Source organism: Cryptomeria japonica, chromosome 3, assembly GCF_030272615.1.
Source record: "Cryptomeria japonica chromosome 3, Sugi_1.0, whole genome shotgun sequence".
Lineage (NCBI taxonomy): Eukaryota > Viridiplantae > Streptophyta > Pinopsida > Cupressales > Cupressaceae > Cryptomeria > Cryptomeria japonica.
This window is the reverse complement of record NC_081407.1, coordinates 155,487,252-155,505,267: the sequence shown is the minus strand read 5'-3', so window position 1 is coordinate 155,505,267 and position 18,016 is coordinate 155,487,252. Positions and strand designations below refer to the sequence as shown.

The 18,016-nt window shown below is 41.5% G+C and overlaps 1 protein-coding gene across 1 annotated transcript in view; it reads left to right on the top strand.

Moving 5' to 3' along the window:
* The window catches only part of LOC131057625 (ATP-dependent DNA helicase 2 subunit KU70), a 213,433-nt gene that overhangs the window by 181,635 nt on the left and 13,782 nt on the right, over positions 1 to 18,016 (top strand). The window lies entirely within an intron of this gene.

Genomic DNA, 18,016 nt, shown 5'->3' with positions numbered 1-18,016 from the left:
TTTTCTTCTAAAGTTGTAGATTCTACATTTGAATGTGTGCTGCAAAAGTACGAGTGGTAACTTTTGTTGGGATTTGAATGGTTGTTAGGTTTTTGTAAGAGGTCTTCGGCTAGAATTTGGCCATGAGTTTCGCAATGATAGTGCAAGATATGGCTGAAGCAAATCTGTTGAAGCAAGATTGTTTGGAAGGGCCAAGACTTTCACAACATGGTGGTTATTCCATATTGCAAAGTCAGTTTTGAAAACTTGTGGATCTTCGGTTTGTTGAGCTTTGTATTGCTACCAAGGGTTTTGGCAACATGATTTGTTGAATGCATAGATACAATGGAGAAAGCCTCTGGTGATCCATAAACTAGTGGGTTGATAATCCTAGCGATGTGTAATGTCCCCACTTTTCCTATAGTCCATCTTGGGATTAATTGAAATAATTAATTAAATATTAAATTGCCTTGATATTCTTTTTGGACATTGTTATCACAAAAGCTTGCACCCTTGCTGAGCTATCAACTCAGCAACCTTGTGAAACATGGAGACAACCCCGGAGTGTGGGACCTTGTGCAAGGGGGTTGAATCTCTGGAGAAGGCCGGTTTCCTTCTCAATCCAGGTGCAGGTGTTGAACCAACTCAACACTTCAAAACTAACTCTTAAGCCTATCCTCACAAATTGCTGAGGTAAAGGGAAGAGAGAATGCTTGAAATAAAAGGAGGTGATGCACCAAGAAGAGATTGTTCCTCTCCTTACCGAAATGACAAAAAATCAACTGAAACACCCAGGAGATGCACAAACTTCAATTGTATGAGTGACCCCAATGCACGTATGAAGGTTAGAATTCATTGAATGCCAAGAGGGGAGAAGGTTTCCCACAAGTCACTCAGAAATAAATTTAACATAGCATATATGAGAGAAGAACCACAAAACATACACCTATGATGAAGGTAAGGAAACATACACAACATACATAAGCTGAAAGTAGGCAAGAATGGTGATTTTAATTAGTTATAAGGCCAATGGCCAAACTTACAGTTGCACAAATGCAAGATAAGTACAAGAGAAGTGGGAGAGCATGGAATAGCTCAAGCCAGTAGGGAGAGAACCCTTTACAATGAAGCTGAACAACCTTTAAGAAAAATGGTTAGAAGAGTGATCATGACCCCTGTATGTCAGTCTGGGAGTGCAGGGAAGTGCATGCACTTGACTTGTACATGCAAGCAACCTAGCCATACCCACAAAAGGCAATTCTGAGAAGGGTGGATTGACTGACCTTCCAAAGTCAGAATATGCAGACATGACATAAGTCACTACAACAAGCATTGCCCCGTACCTCCCTTGTTGGAAATCATGTCAAAAACATTAAATGCGTCCCTGTGGCTCCAGAAAAGAAGGTGCACAAGTCACAAAAGTTGTCGGAGCATTTAAATCTTTGAGTGTCAATCACGCTACCCAGAAGTGTTGCAAGCCAGAAGGAGTTTGGAAGACTTCAAAGACCTCGGTCACCGAAGTTGGGAAGACTTGGGAACTTGGGGGTTCCGGAGTTGAGGAAAAAGGAACTTGGGAACTTGGGGGTTCCAGAGTACCGAGGTTGAGGACAAAGGAACTTGGTAACCTGAGGGTTCCAGAGTTTCGAGGTAGAAGACTTAAGAACTTGGGAACTTGGGGGTTCCGGAGTTCTAGGGTTGAGGAAAAAGGAACTTGGGAACTTGGGGGTTTCGAAGTTCCGAGGTTGAGGAAAAAGGAACTTGGGAACATGGGGGTTCCGGGTTCGAGGAAAAAGGAACTTGGGAACTTGGGGGTTCCAGAGTTCCGGGGTTGAAGACTTAGGAACTTGGGAATCTGGGGGTTCCTGTGATAACCCCCATGATATCACTTGATACAAATTATTAAATAATGTTAATATCCTAAAGAGGAAATAAATCATTAAATATTGTTAATTTAAATATAAATAAATGATTAAAATATTAATGTATTTAATATATAAATTAATAAAGAAAAATATTATTAAATGTCAATATAAAAAATAATAAAGGAAATATATTTAATATATAATAAGAAAGCATTATTTAATATTTAATACATTTACAATGTCAATATAATAGTTAATATATTTAAAAACATCAAATATTTAAAATATAATAAAGTTCCCCACTGCGCCCCCCCCCCCCCCCCCACACAATATAATATTAACATATATTAAAACTATTAACCCCCTCCTCCCCCCCCACCCCCACGATTACCTCCACACAAAGAGATGGGACGGTAATCGCAGCTTCGGTTGCAGTTACCCTCGCACCCCTTCATGCGGAAGGGGACCCGTGGAGGGGCACATCCCTTCGCGGGGTTTAAAGGGGAAGTAGCAGCACGCAGTAGGGGGAAGGGAGGCGGGGAAAAGGGAGGTAAGATACGAAGAAGAAGAAAAGGACGGAGGCAATGTAGACAAACAGGTAAGAGGTCTGCGGAATATGTATTAGAATAGGTAATAATAATTAATATGTAAATAAGGAATATAGGAATGGATTAACACATGTATATTAATGAATATAAATGTATAAATAGGCAATGGTAGTTCATATAAATATATCAATGGGTATAGGGATGGATTAATGTATAAACAAATATAAATGTATAAAAATAGGCAATGACATGTAGTATATATATTGATGAATATAGGAATAATTTAGTAGAGTTAAATAGGAACTTACTGTAGGCATATGTAAGGAAGGGTGCTTAAATGTTAAGGAATGTTTATGTACATAAATAGCGAAGACATATCAGGATAGTAGAAATACATATGGATGATGGTAATGAACATTTTATAAGTATATGTAAATGATACATGTGAATTTAGGACTATGTACATATGGGTTATGGAATAGGGAAATATTAATAAGGAAGCAAAAATATAATGTAAGTGTATTCACATGATGGAGGCTATAGGGAGGAAACTCCCCTAGTCTAAGGGAGGGATTATGATAATCTCTAGGGTAGTATATACTGAATATCTATATGCATATGTATGGCTTGGTTGACTAAGTTCAACCAAGAAGAGGCAGATCTGGTCGGTCCACTCTGAGGACTTGGATGATGGGATGCATCACCCAAGGCAAGGAATAGACATAGGGTCTTCGTTGGATGGCTTGGGTGTAAGAAATTACACCCAAGACAGGAATCGAATTAAGCTCCAATTTTTTGGAGGGCTTGGATGTAAGAAATTACATTCAAGACAGGAATCGGATTCTCCAATCCTAGCTGCCCTACCAGAATTACTCAGAATTACATTCAGTTGCTCTATGTTTGATCAAAGGGGATAACCTCAAGGTTTCGTTTGTCAGGTCTTGACTGCGGGATTTCTCAGTGGTTTGATGTGTTTATGCTGGAAACACAAGGGGGACTTACGGTGAGATAGGCGATTGATAGATGAGTTCCTTGGAATCTTTATGATCTTTCTTATCAAATGATTTCAGTTGAGTTGATACTGTTTTCAATGGGCCTGCAGATTCTCTCTGATAAAAAAGGGGAAAAAGGAGGGAAGGATAGGGAGAGAGAGATACATGAAATATAAATTCTAACTAAGATAGCAGATTCAACAAACAGATAGACACCTCTGAATAACTAGACTAAGCATGACTAGCTTCTTGAGCACAACGTTTACATAAATCTAGTGCAATCTTCAAAGGAAAATAGGATTTTCATGTTATCAAGTACAACATTAGAACTTTTACATTCATAGTGAGTGTTCAATAATCGAACTTAAGCATATAAAAGGTTCAGATTAACCATGCAGAGAGAAAGGCAATCAGCCATTCCCCAATGATGTGAACTGCGAGGATTCTGTCAGATGTTTGTTTGAAAATGCTATAGAAAAATGAAAGACATAACAAAATAATTTAAATTTTGATGAAGGAGACCATGCACTCACAATGAAAAGAAAACAGCCTTAACTTTGCATTAATCCTGTGTAAATTTCGCTAGAGCTTCAACAACAATCCATGAACTTCTTACAAAATGAGGGAAAACCAGTCCCTTAAATAGGCTCCAAAAAGGATGAATGGCCCAGATCTAATCTAAACAAGTGGCCCAGATTCATCCATAAAACATTGCTGCCCATACCCATAAATGGGAGGCAAATATCAACAACCACCCCAAAAGGAGCAATAACTACCCAAAAAGATAATTTTAGCAATTTCAGAAATAATCCAAAAAGGTGCATTAATAAAGTTTTACATTTTTTGTTGACTTAGAAGTCAAATATCACCTTTTGGTGCAAAAGTGCACTTTTAAGATTTAGAGAGAAAAAAACACTTTTAAGAAATCACTTTTTCTATTTCAGCCTCACACTCCTTTTCTAGAAATTCATCTTCAGCATGCAAATATTCCCACCACAGATCACGACTTGCCATACGTTCATCACGAACATAGTCCTGGAACCTGATGCATAATTGGAATAGCAAACTGAATGGAGGCATAGGAGGATGACGAATTTTATATTGCATGCCTTCGAGGTACTGGTCTACGTGCTTTAAACCGTCCTTCTAGCTGGAACGATTACGCTCAAAGTATAACATGTTTGAATGGAATTGACCAGCAAAACTCAGGTCCCTAGTGGAATAGGTGATCCTATCCGTCCCCAGTCTCTCTTCCCAGTCCGACTGAATTGCATCATCGGACAAGTCATTTTTCCATCCTTAAACCATTGATCGGAGGACTGTCTTACCTAGTTCTTGCATGTTTCCCAGAATTGCCTCGCATGCGTCATTTTCTTTGTCAATGATTTCTCTGGTGTCATTTTTCATGGTGATAGTCTAGTACCATTCCTTAAGAGTGCTGATGTTATGAGGATCTAGGATGGCGGACAATGTAGGGATGTGCGCATGGGTCCAGAAAAGAGCCCTCATGATGGGGAGAGTTGTGGCAGCCACTTCGTGCATTTGGAGGGATTCCCTCTTTACCTCTAATAGCTTGACCAGGGTGGTCTCTCGATGGTGAGCCATCTCTTTTACTTCCTCGAGGATTTGCTCTCCTCTCCCTTTGATGCCTTGTATCCATTCTTTGACGGCTTTCGCAGTATCCCGTACTCCTTCAAATTCTGTAGTGGTCCTTTGTGCCAATGCCATCGGGGGAATATGGGATTCAGAAGCATTGTGTAATGGTCTCAGGAGTTGATCGATGTACCCTTCGGCCTGTTCGGCACGAGCTCGATACATGTTCTTTTTAGTTGTTATTTTTTCAAGCTGCCTAAGTATATTTTGCACTGAATCTTTGAATTCTTCTTTTCCTTGTTCCTTAGTGGCTCATCCAATGGGGACAGTTGTGATGCTATAATCCGCCAGTGTAATCTGATCTGCTGACTTGTCTACAGGTGGGGTGGCGATGTGAAGAGTGCGGTTCCTTTGATCATCCTTAGTCATTCTAGAATATGCCTTGGGCTTTTTCTTCCCCTTAGCTTTAGCTTGGTCTATGCACGAGAAGATGTCTTCTAGATCAATAGGTGGTTTGGTGGCGGCTTTGCGCTGGGCTCTGGCAATCAACCATTCTTGAGGTACTGCCTGGGCTGATGATATGGTTAAGTTTGCATTCTGTCCTTTGCTCTCCTTCGACAGTAGAGTCATCTTTAGTCGTATTGTGGAGCAGCAACTCATGGCGGCTCTGTTGAGTGGGTTCATGCACCTCTATCCCCTGAATGGATGGAATCTCTCCTTCTTCTATTTGGTTACCTGGTTCGGTTGATTCAATGGCTCTTAGCTTAGCTTCTAGCATGTCGGGCGTAGGAGGATCATCAGTTTCAAACGAATTGATGTCACTCTTGGAAGGCGGAGTAGGTATATAATCTAATTCTACTACATCGTCGGATGAACTGGGGTCCTTTGACGATGAAGTGACCTCTAGTCTCCTTATAGGAATCTTCTCCCTTCTTGTTCTCTTGGACGTCCGAGTCCCTCTGCAAGCCTAAGCCTTCTTTCTCTTTTCAGGTTTCTCGATTTCTTCTCTGGGTGCACTGGACGTTCCCTCATCTTCGGAGGACTGAGAATCAAGGCTGCCCATTAGGTGGTAGGTGAACTGGACTCCTTCATGAATTAGCCTCTCAATTTGTTGATGTAACCATTGGTCTGTATATCTGGCTGGGGCTGCCATGACTGCCTCAAAATTAGTGATCGGGTCTTGGGACCAATCAACGCCTGGCAAAAGATGTCTTACTGCCTCAAATTCCCGAGCCTGGAGGCAATTTCCTGAATTTGTGAGCTGATGTGGGACCCGGCGGTATTCAAAGAGCCGCATTTGTTGGACACTTAGCCTAGAATATTCACGCCTCCGGACCTCATAGTCATCAGAGCAATTTTTCCAATAGTCTTCAATTGATTCCTTTGCTCTGTACCTCCTGCCATGGGCTCTCTTTGCCAGATTGTCGTGATCGAAATATTTTCTCGGAAAATGCTCTTGTAGGCCATAAGAGGCCAGCTCTGTGAGGGATTCCTCTGCTAGGGTGGGGGTCTTCAGGTGGACATCCTGGTTGCCTATAATCATGGGGAACGCGAGTCCAGCCTGCTTGCTTTCTCTGAGTAAGATGCCAGCCGGACGTGACTGCCTTGCGACCTCCATAAGAACTATTTTGTCAGTTGGGTACCGTGGAAGTCGGAGAGGGGCACCATCAAAGCCCGCTATTTGGATGTAATGTCCCCTACCTGATCTATTTCAACATATTAAAATTGATTGATATTCTTCAATTAGTTATTAACAAGTGCTTATCTATTTTTCTCATTAGATGATTAATTTCATTATTAATATAGATATCAGACCTAGTTACTACTTCATTTTTAAGGGAGAAGGGTTTACGTATGTTACCAAAGCGCTTAGAGACCAACTACAATAGGTTACCTCAAAGTTTAGAGATCCAAGCCCTTACCTATCTTGGGTCTATTACCTCAAGGCTTATGGGTCGCTAATCCCCACCCTATCTTGGGACTTAACCTATTGCTTGGATTTAGACTGCCCCTCTTTGGAACATCTCATCCTCATCTTCTTAAATACTGACAATAATAACATGATTTAGACTATAAGTACACTAACTTCTCATGTATTATAAATATATATGAAATTAAGTATGACTGTCATACATATTGCAGTTTATAACAATATTATTACTAGATTCTGCATAACAACTTTATCAGGCTTCATATACTAAGCATACATATTAAGCACATCCCCATGCATACCACCAAGAACACAAATGTTACTGCCTGTAACTTGATAACAATTCTGATCTGATGTGATCAATGGTGATGTCACTAGATGCTTTTGATTCCTTCCCTTTATATCTCTCAATTTGAGGGAGAGGTCGCACCTCTTCATCATGTATGCCCTTTGGCAAGAGACATACCCTTTCACCATTAGCACCCTTTGAAAGAGTGCAACTCTTCATTATTTCTACCGTTTGAAAGGGACACAGCCTTTCATAATCAGATCTGCACTTCTCATTTCCAAATTATCCCCCCCGCCCCAACACCCTCTCCCCCCCTCTCAAATGAGGTTTTCTTCTCCCTTTTATATCTCATTGTTGAGGGAGTCACAACTTTTCCTTTCATGTCTTTTGACTTTTCATTAACTTAATTAATTTTTAATTAATCATATTTAATTATATTATTTTATATTTTAATTTACTTTTTAATGTTTTAATTTTATTATTATCATTTATTATTAAATTCTATTTCAAAGTGGGGACATTACATCGGATATAGGAGAACCTTGGGAATTGGATGAACCAGGTCTCGTATCTCTGTACTAGAATAGTAGCTGCTCTGAGAGCCGTATGTGTAATCCTCCTTGCATTAGCCTAACCAGGCGCATTGTGAAGGCGTCATTGACACGCTCATATTGGCCAACTGCATAAGCTGGTTTGCTCTTTTCTCTCTGAGCTATATCTTGGTAATGCAGCTGCGGGTAACAGTCATAGACCTTTACCTGACCAGGCCCATTCCCGATTTCACCTTTCATTATCAAACCTGGCAGCGGCTGGTTCTTGGTGAACATGTAGACCAAGTAATAGGTCATAGTGAAGTGCTTTTTGCTCTCGAGTTCAATTAGCTGTGCGTGGATGTTGTCGCTTATAATCGGGGCCCAGTCGAACGTAGACTTCCCAGTGAAGACTTGCTTTGTGAAATAAAACATCCACTCTTCAAAGTAGTTGGATTTAGGAAGTCCCATAACCCGGCTGAGTGATGTGACCATATCCCCATGCTCATTATGAAAATCACTTCTTGGGGTCTTTTTCCCAATTCTGGCGCTTGGAAGCCTTCTCTCCTTGTACCACTCTTCGTTGATCAGTGTTCTGCATCTGGCCGGATTCATATCATATGCCCCTTGTGCTTCATCTATAGTTGTGGCCATGGGATTGTTTGGGAAGGGAATGTCGAATGCGTCGCCAAGGGCCTCGGGGGTGAAGTTGGCAAGAGTCATATTGTTGAGGAGCACCAATCTGGAATTTGGTTGATAATGTCGGGCAACCTCTACCACTAACTCGTAGTTCTGTACTGCTGGAGGAAATCCCGCCGCTTGGGCGATGCCACTTTCCATCATCTGTCTAGGCTTGCCATATGCGTTAGGGGAGAAGATCTGATTCCTGAAGTCCTGGATATCAATATGGCCTAGGTCGGTATCACTGATATTGTCCCAGACGCTTTGAACTTTTGACTCCCTCAATCCCCCTCTTTGATACTGGTACTTCATCCTTTCAACTTTGCATGGGATATCTGTTTTGGATGCTCGCGATGTCTCGGCTGTAGCGGGCGTCTTTGATGATTCTATTGCCGATTTAGGCATTTATCCTGCACAGCCAGACGCGGATTATGAGGCGATATAAAAGAAGTAAGGCGGGTTAGATAGAGAATACTCCAGCATTCAAGGATTAATTCAAAATTTAGATTGGACATGGAGCGACATTTCTAGCTAAAAGCTTGATTGATTTAATCCGAAGTATTCATGAAGCTTTTGATCGTGAATTTACATTTAACACTTTTTGGATTAATTTTCAACAGGGACAAAGCTTGATAAATTCTCCTAAGTTTGAAAATGCAATTTCTGGTTAAATCTTAGGAGCAAATTCTAATTTTAACGGCTTTGCACAACGTTTTACAAGGGGAAAGAGATGCGAATTTCGAAAATTTAAGCATTTTAATCAGATTTCGCACACGTCTATTTGATTTATAAGCATTTCAGATGATCAAGAGAGACAAAGCGTACTTACCTAATGAAAATGGATGGCGAGAAATAGCCCGGCTTGCTACGCAAAGACGAATGGATAGCTCTGCAAAGTTTCGAAGATTAACGGTTATCTCCTTAATTCGAATTTTTGCGGTTGCTGTTTGAAAGGAATTTATCATTTTAGACTAAGCGATTTTTACCTTGGGCAATTGGTAATCTGAACTTGAGTGATTGGAATGGTTTGTGCAGTGTCTCACCTTGAATGCAATTTATGCTCTCTGGCTTCCCCTTCAAAATCGAACGTGATCCTTCCTTACGCGAAATTTGGCAGTATGGAAGGGTTTTGCCAATTTCTAAACTTCACACCTCGTTCCCAAATCGTGAACTTCGGAGCTATGGTGCTGCAATCTTTGAAGGAATGGAGGGGTTTTGCAAATTCGAATTCCTTCCTTGTCCCACGCGTTGTAGTTTTGAGGTTTTATGGCGAATTTCGGAGCTTAAGCGTTGTGTTGCAAACTTAAACCTTGCTTCCTCGCGTCCTTCCCTCAATTGGCGATTTTGGCTCTATGGTGAATTTCAAAGCCCTAGCTCTTCTGCGATTTTTAAATAACTTCGGACTGCTTACGACCTTTTGGGATTTCGGGGTTTTTAACGCTTTTTTGTGATTTTTGGACCATTCACCGCTTTTTGCAAACTTATAACAAACTTCGGACCATTTAATACTTTGGAATTTCGTGATTTTAGATCCTTTGGTGAATTTCAGAGCTTAAGGCGTTTTTTGCAACCTCTACGAATTTCGGACCTTAGGCCCAATTTTTGCAAATTCGGAGTTTTAATGCTTTTTCACGATTTGGAGTATTTTCGGACCATTTGCCCATTTTTGCAAATTTAGAAGAATTTCAGACCTTAAGCCCCCTTTTGCAAATTTATCACATTTTCGAGTTTCGGCCCCAGGGTCCGAAATTAGGTGTCTTAAGTGAAATTCAGACCTCTAGGGGTTTTTTGCAAATTTCGGAGTGCTTAGACGTTTTGCAATTTTTAGACAAATTCGGACCTTAAGGCGTATTTCGCAACTTTTGCAAAATTTTGGCCCTTTTGGCATGTTTGGGAATTTATACAAACTTTTTAAATTTCGGCCCCAAGGTCCGAAATTAGGTGTCTTAAGTGAAATTCGGACCTTTGGGGGTTTTTTGCAACTTTGAAAGGCATTTTCAGACCTTAAGGCAGTTTTGGGAATTTTTTGAAATTTTGAAATTTTACCCCAGGGTCCGAAATTCGCCCCCTTGGGCGATTTTGGCAATCTTTTAACCTTTTGAAGTTTTTTAAAATTTTAGCCTCTAGGTCCGAAATTCGGCCCTTAAGGCAATTTTGACAACTTAAGAGAAATTTCGGACCTTTGACCAGTTTTCGCCAAATTCTACAAATTTTAAAATTTCTCTCAATTTGGCCTGAAAGTCCAAAATTTTACTCCTAGAGTGATTTTGGCGATTTAAACTTTCTCTTCGACAAGTGCGAGCTTGGGCATTTGGGCAAGTTTGTCAACCTTGGCATTTTGGCCAGGAAAGTCGCTCCTTCACCAGCAGGCGAAAATCATCCTTTATTCAAATCCCATAAACATCGCAAAGACAACTTATGCAATCTATCTCATCGCTCTTGTGCGGAAAACGACAACTTTGGGTCCTCGTGTGACCTTTAGACGCACTGTTCTTGCTTGGCGGGCTTCGCTAATTTCTATCACCTTATGCCTATTCAAGGCGATTTCACTTTTTTGAACAAACTCTTGGCATTCGTGCCAGAGGGCTTAGACTAGCCTAATGGATTCATCGTCTCTTTTCTTTGACATCATGACTTCACGGACCAGTCGCGGGCTCGCTTGGAAGGACGCGAGACACTCTGCACGAAACTCAACATGGCGAGAAGGAAAGGCTCAAAAACAGGAAGGGGGACCCTGTCGGCGACAGGGAGTGTGTGCAACACACAACACATACTCAACGACATTGTTGGTGCAACCAAATTGAATCCTAAAAGAGAAGAAATATTTCTCTTGCTTAGGAGAAACAAGCATCACACCGAAACTTGCACCATTCTTGTTTCTTGAACCATCAAAAAACATGTTCCATAACCCCTCTGAGTCTCCTTGTGTCTTGATGAGGTTAGGGATAGGAGTATCCTCTTCATGGATACAATAGGTGCCAAGCCCAGTCTCTTCAGTCTCAGCTAATGGATCAAACTGAAGCATTGGCCCATTTGTCCAGCAAGCAATCAGGAACCTCCTGCAAAAGAGTGGCAAGCTCATGGACAGTACACTCCTCCTCTTCATGCAAAGTGCAATTCATGTTTATAGGGTTGGGGGTGTAGGGTTGAATGTGCTTTTGGGCAATGGGCTTTGTGCTTATGGTGAGCTTGGTACCATACCTTGTTCGAAATAGTATGTGGGACCAATCTGAAGACTGGTACCCACCTATCTTGGCGGTGAAGTCTCTAGACAGGCAGATGGCAAAGAAGGCAGGGAGGTCGATAATTGATACGTCTTGCAAGACAGTGCACCTAGGGCATGCATGCAAGGTTAACTTCAAATTTTTTACCACCCCTATTGTCTTAATAGAAGTGCCATCTAATTGGACCACCCCTTCGGTCAGAGGTTCGTATTCTATGTCGAGAAGATCAGCTACCTTCTTAGGCATCACTGAGCTACTAGCTCCTGAATCTATCATGCAGTTGTGAACCAAGTTATCTCTAATGATTAAGGAGAGATAGAAGGGGGGAGGCTTGCTAACCTTGCTTGAATCCTCTTCCTCCTTGGGTTGCACCAAATTGGTGGAGACTGCCTTTACGTTGACTATTGCCTCATCACTTGATTGATTGGCGTTCTTCAGTGCCTCTTTAAGCAAATCCCTTTGAGATGGGATTGAAAGGGCCTCTCACATAGTGACGTTGAGGTTGGCCTTCTTCATTTGATCATCTATGTTGAAAGAAACACTAGCTGACTTTAGAGGCCCCTTTGAGGCTACAAGGTTTGCGTTTGCTCTTTGGACAACTTGGGCCTCCTCGTGCCTCTTGCTCCCTTGCATGGTACTCTGGCTTGTATCATTGGCGGCTATATTGGGTGTTGGAGCTTGGGCTGATGTTGAAGGTGAGGCAACCTCCATGGCTCTCTTCTTTGACCTTGTATATTGCAGCATAGACTCACCATTTGTTTGGTTCAAACCACAGGATTTTGCCTCCTGCCAATTGACAAAGGTAGAATCCCCTTGTAAGTAAGCCTGAGTGCCAACACTAGGCTGATTTGGGTCATATTGCTGGCCATAAGTGGTTGGCTCATGCTGCGCCACTAAGGTTTGGACAAACCCTCCATTTTGGCATGCACCTTGGTTGTGTGGCTGATTGCATGGTTGACACCAATCTTGCTCTTGGGCGAGGTTATTTTGCATTGGAACTATCGCCTTTGAGTTGCTTGCGGTTGTGGAAACTAGAAGACGCCCTTATATGAATTTTGGGCATGAAATCCGGAGCTGCAACAAGTCATGAGCAAGCAGTGGACCTGCTGAGCAGAGACTTCGGAACCTCGGGGTTTCGGGGTTAAGCACTTTGGAACTTGGGGGTTCCGGACTTTCAGAGTAGCGAACTTCGGAACATGGGGGTTCTGGACTTCCGAAGTTGTGAGAGTTGCGGTGACTTGGGAACCTGGGGGTTCGGGGGTCCCAGAGTTATGGACTTTGTGTGAACAAGAACTGGACCTTGAGCAGAGTCGCCAAGTGCTTGAAGATAACTGCCTCTAAAGGCTAAGATGCCAAGAACAACACTGAATCCTTACCATGTAAATTGAATGAAGTCCCACCGGGCGTACCAAAAACTGTTATCACAAAAGCTGCCACCCTTGCTGAGCTATCAACTCAACAACCTTGTGAAACATGGAGACAACCCCGAAGTGTGGGACCTTGCGCAAGGGGGTTGAATCTCCGGATAAACCCGACTTCCTTCTCAATCCAGGTGCAGGTGTTGAACCAACCCAACACTTCAAAACTAACTCCTAAGCCTATCCTAACAAATTGTAGAGGTAAAGGGAAGAGAGAATGCTTGAAATAAAATGAGGTGATGCACCAAGAAGAGATTGTTCCTCTCCTTACCAAAATGACACAAAAAATCAACTGAAACACCTAGGAGATGCACAAACTTCAGTTGTATGAGTGACCCCAATGCATGTATGAATGTTAGAATTCACTGAATGCCAAGAGGGGAGAAGGTTTCCCACATGTCACACTCAGAAATAAATTTAACACAACATATATGAGAGAAGAACCACAAAACATACATCTATGATGAAGGTAAGGAAACATACACAACATACATAAGTTGGAAGTAGGCAAGAATGGCGATTTCAATTAATTAGAAGGCCAATGGCCAAACTTATAGTTGCACAAATGCAAGATAAATACAAGAGAAGTGGGAGAGCATGGAATAGCTCAAGCCAGTAGGGAGAGAACCCTTGACAATGAGGCTTAACAGCCTTTATATAGAAAAGTGGTTACAAGAGTGATCATGACCCCTGTATGTCAATTTGGGAGTGTAGGGAAGTGCATGCACTTGACTTGTACATGCAAGCAACCTAGCCATACCCACAAAAGGCAATTTTGACAAGGGTGTATTGACCGGCCTTCCAAAGTCAGAATATGCAGACATGACATAAGTCACTACAACAAGCATGGCCCCATACCTCCCTTGATGGAAATCCTGCCAAAAACATTTAATGCACCTCTGTGGCTCCACAAAAGAAGGTGCACAAGTCACAAAAGTCATCAGAGCATTTAAATCTTTGAGTGCCAATCACGCCATCCGAAAGTGTTGCAAGCCATAAGGAGTTTGGAAGACTTCGGAGACTTGGGTCACCGAAGTTGGGAAGACTTGGGAACTTGGGAACCTGGGGGTTTCGGAGTTGAAGACTTAGGAACTTGGGAAGCTGGGGGTTCTAGGGTTGAGGAAAAAGGAACTTGGGAACCTAGGGGTTCCGGGGTTGAGGAAAAAGGAACTTGGGAACTTGGGGGTTCTGGAGTTCCGGGGTAGAAGACTTAGGAAATTGGGAACTTGGGGGTTCCGGACTTCTGGGGTTGAGGAAAAAGGAACTTGGGAACCTGGGGGTTTCGGAGTTCTGGGGTTGAGGAAAAAGGAACTTGGGAACCTGGGGGTTGCGGAGTTCCGGGGTTGAGAAAAAAAGAACTTGAGAACCTGGGGGTTCCGTAGTTCCGAGGTAGAAGACTTAGGAACTTCGTTCTGACAAGACAACACTTCACACTTAATAATTCCATTGCTTTTCTCCTTGATCAACTTGGGCAGCACTGGTCCATGGAACATATTTTTATTAAACTATGAGAAAGGTGGTGAAATATAAAAAGGTGGCAGAGAACAGAAGAGGACTCATTTGGTAAATTTTTGTGAATGAAGATATTCGGTAGTAGGAGTTCTTAGGATGAAAACTGCCGAAATTTTTCAAAGAGTTGGATGGAAACCCAATCTCTTTGCCAGGTTGATTCACTTCAGGATGTGGGGTTGGGCATAACGAAGGAAAGTTTGGTGAAGTTTTCTTCGAAGACAAATCTCATAGATAAGTACCAGAGATGCATATTATTTTCAGATTTATTATTGAGAGTAAAATTTGAAAGGGAAATAATTATTATTTTATATTAATAAAATTGCTGATGGAGTGAAATGGCGCCGCTAATATGATGCATGGTGCAAGACTTAATCATTTGAGGAGGTTATTGGGAGCTGCTCCCTTGTGAGGTGCTGTGAAGTATTTTGCGACTAAATTGACAATCATTAAGTTTGGGTGTGAATGTGTGGAGTCCTGTTGGGTAACACCTGTTGGCGGAACAAGTAAGCCTGTTGACCACAGTTTCGACTTCCTGTGTGTGAGAATGACAACCGTCGGAGATAGTATTGCTAAGTGAAAGGTTTAAAAACTGGCAATTGGGAAGGAGGAGTGATGTGGTTGCATGTATTTGCATTGGCTGATTAATTGGAGATTATTCACAGCATACTATTTGGCGAAGACTCTTGTTCTAAAGCAAATACTAATGACTGAGTGAATACTTTGAGGAGTGCTGCACATAGGAAAGAATGATCTGGGAACTCATTAATGATCAATAGCTGAAGGGAGAGTTGAGGTTGTGTATTCTGGTGACGTTAAAACTCCTTCCTATCAGTGGAAAACAAAATGTGCAGTTTGCATCCTGCTGGGCAATTTATCATCTGAGTAGATATGAAAGACATTATTGGTGAGTAAAATAGTATTCAGCTGTGTTTGAAGGTGGAACAGCAGGTGTTGATGCATTTGTGAGCAACTATCATTGTATTTGCAGTTGGCAACTGTGCAACTTCAATCATTGTATGAACAACATATTGTAGGCATCCATCTGCAGAAATTCTATGTTAGAATTAATCCATTTTCCTCTATAAATCTGAAGTTGCATAATAGTGTAAGGTGAATACTGTAGCTACAAACTTCACTGGAGGTTTAATAATTTAGTCCATCTGCATCATAACAGTAACTATTGATGCTTAGTTTTAGTTCAGTTATATGTCTTTATTATTTTCCATGCATGTATCTTGCATTCAATTATCCTTGAAGCCAAACTAGCAATAGATTCGAATATATGCAAAATGAAACTCCAAAATGGCAAACATAAGCATCCCATTGTACACAGGAGCCTGCAAATTGTATGACAAAATACTGTAAAGGTTTGGAAAATATTATTGAAGATATTTACACTGGCGTCAGAGCCATAAGGCCTGCCAGCCTGGAGGGGTATGTACACTAGTGACAGGGCAAAGTGATACGGAGAGAGAGAAAGCAAAAGAAAATAGTCTCAGCTTCCTTATCCATATCGTAACGGGGAAACATTTTCAGCTGCATTTGCAGCAAGGCAGCTAGGTAAAGGTGTACAGAAAGTTGGAGCAATGAGTGGTTCACAGAGTTCACCACCTAGAACTAAGAGGAGGATGGATCTAGATAGCATGCAGAATATGTTAAATGACTTAGCACAGGGACAACAGTTGATGTAACATTTTATGCAGTCACAACAGCAATTAATTTCAGCTATTGGACAAATGACTTAGAATGTGAATGCTCTCTGGGTAAACCAGAACATTACAGGGGAAGGTAGCAATGCAGTTAATGGTACTCCTAGAAGAGCCAATGCAGGGGGCTCTAGTTGATCTTTCCAACCCACATTTATACCTCGAGAGCAAGGGGAATGCTACATCCTGGAGTGGAACAGCCAAGTCTATGATGAATATAATTCATTTACGCAATCAGATTTGAAATTACACATAACCAATATATGAATCAATGTAGCTATAGAAGGAGGTCACAACGGGAACATAGATCATGTGGCCTGCAAAGGGAATTATCAATATGCTTTGGCAAAACTCACTCTTCCTAATTTTGATGGTAGTGTTAAGGGTACAGCTTGAACTTGGATACATAAATTGGATACTTTCCTAAATCTGAAACCAATGCTGGAAATCAAAGCAAATGAGTTTGTAACACTACATCCAGAGGGTGTAGCGTATGATTGGTGGCATCATGGATTGGTGACACAAAATCATGCACTAATTTAGGCCTATGAGGAGCTCATCAGAAAACTGATTGCTCAATCTTGGCAGGAAAGATATAGAGGAGTTTTTTCGTGAGTTGGCCTTGATCAAACAGCTTGGGGACGTGGATAGTTACATCAATGAATTTGTGGATAGTTACATCAATGGATTTTAGAAGGTTGCAGTTATGGTTCTCGATATGTTAGAGCGGAGAATGGTAATGTTGTTCACAGAAGGGTTGAATTGTACTTTGAGAGGATTGGTAAAGGCTTTCAAGCCTAAAACTCTACACGATGCTATTCAAATGGTACTCCACCTTGAGACGTCACATCCTAGTCTGCAGCCCCAAAGGAGGAGTTTCAAGAACATTAACCATTCAAGAGGACTTTTAATCTGCCCAATTCCATTCCCCATAAGATGGACTTTGAAACAAGGAATGATTGCGTAGGAGTAAATTATGTTTCTCCTGCAATGAGCCTTGGGAACTTGGGCACAAATGCCTTGGCAAAGGCAAAGCACATTATATCAAGGTTACTTTTGATATTGAGGAGGAGGTAATAGATAGTTTTGAGAGTGAACGTGAGGTACAACAATAGAGCATGACCATGGTGCTACACATGGTACTATTGCTACCTTATTGGGAGTTCCTAAGTACGACCCTTTTAGAGTTAGAGGAGTTCTACAGTTATAGCGAGTTACTTGTTTGGTTGACAGTGAGGCCACACATAATTTCATTGACGAGGGTCTTGAAGCAAAGAGGGGATTATAGGTTGAGGATTTTCTTGGTTTGAGTGTTATGGTAGTGAATGGTTTCAAGATTAACTGCACCAAGAAGATTTCACAGATGATCATCCATATGGGGGATTATACAGTTACAGATGATTTCTACATGGTGGAAATTAGTGATAGTGATGTGATACTAGGGGTTCAGTGGTTACATTCGCTTGGTAGGTACAGTTAGGACTTTTAGAGAATGGAATTGAGTTCATGTCAAATGAGAAGAAGGTAGTGTTGAGAGCATTGATAGATGGTGCACCAAAAGTAGTTTCAGCTAAGTGGATGGAGGTTTTATTTAAGTAGGGGGAGGTTGCATGGGCAGCCCATTATTTTGTGTCTTCCAAGTCTTCTTCCACTAATGATAGGCATTATCTGGTGGATGTATAGGAGGTTCTAGATAAGCATAGTGTTGTGTTCGGAGATATTCCACCAGCCAGACCTCCAAATCGTGGGTTT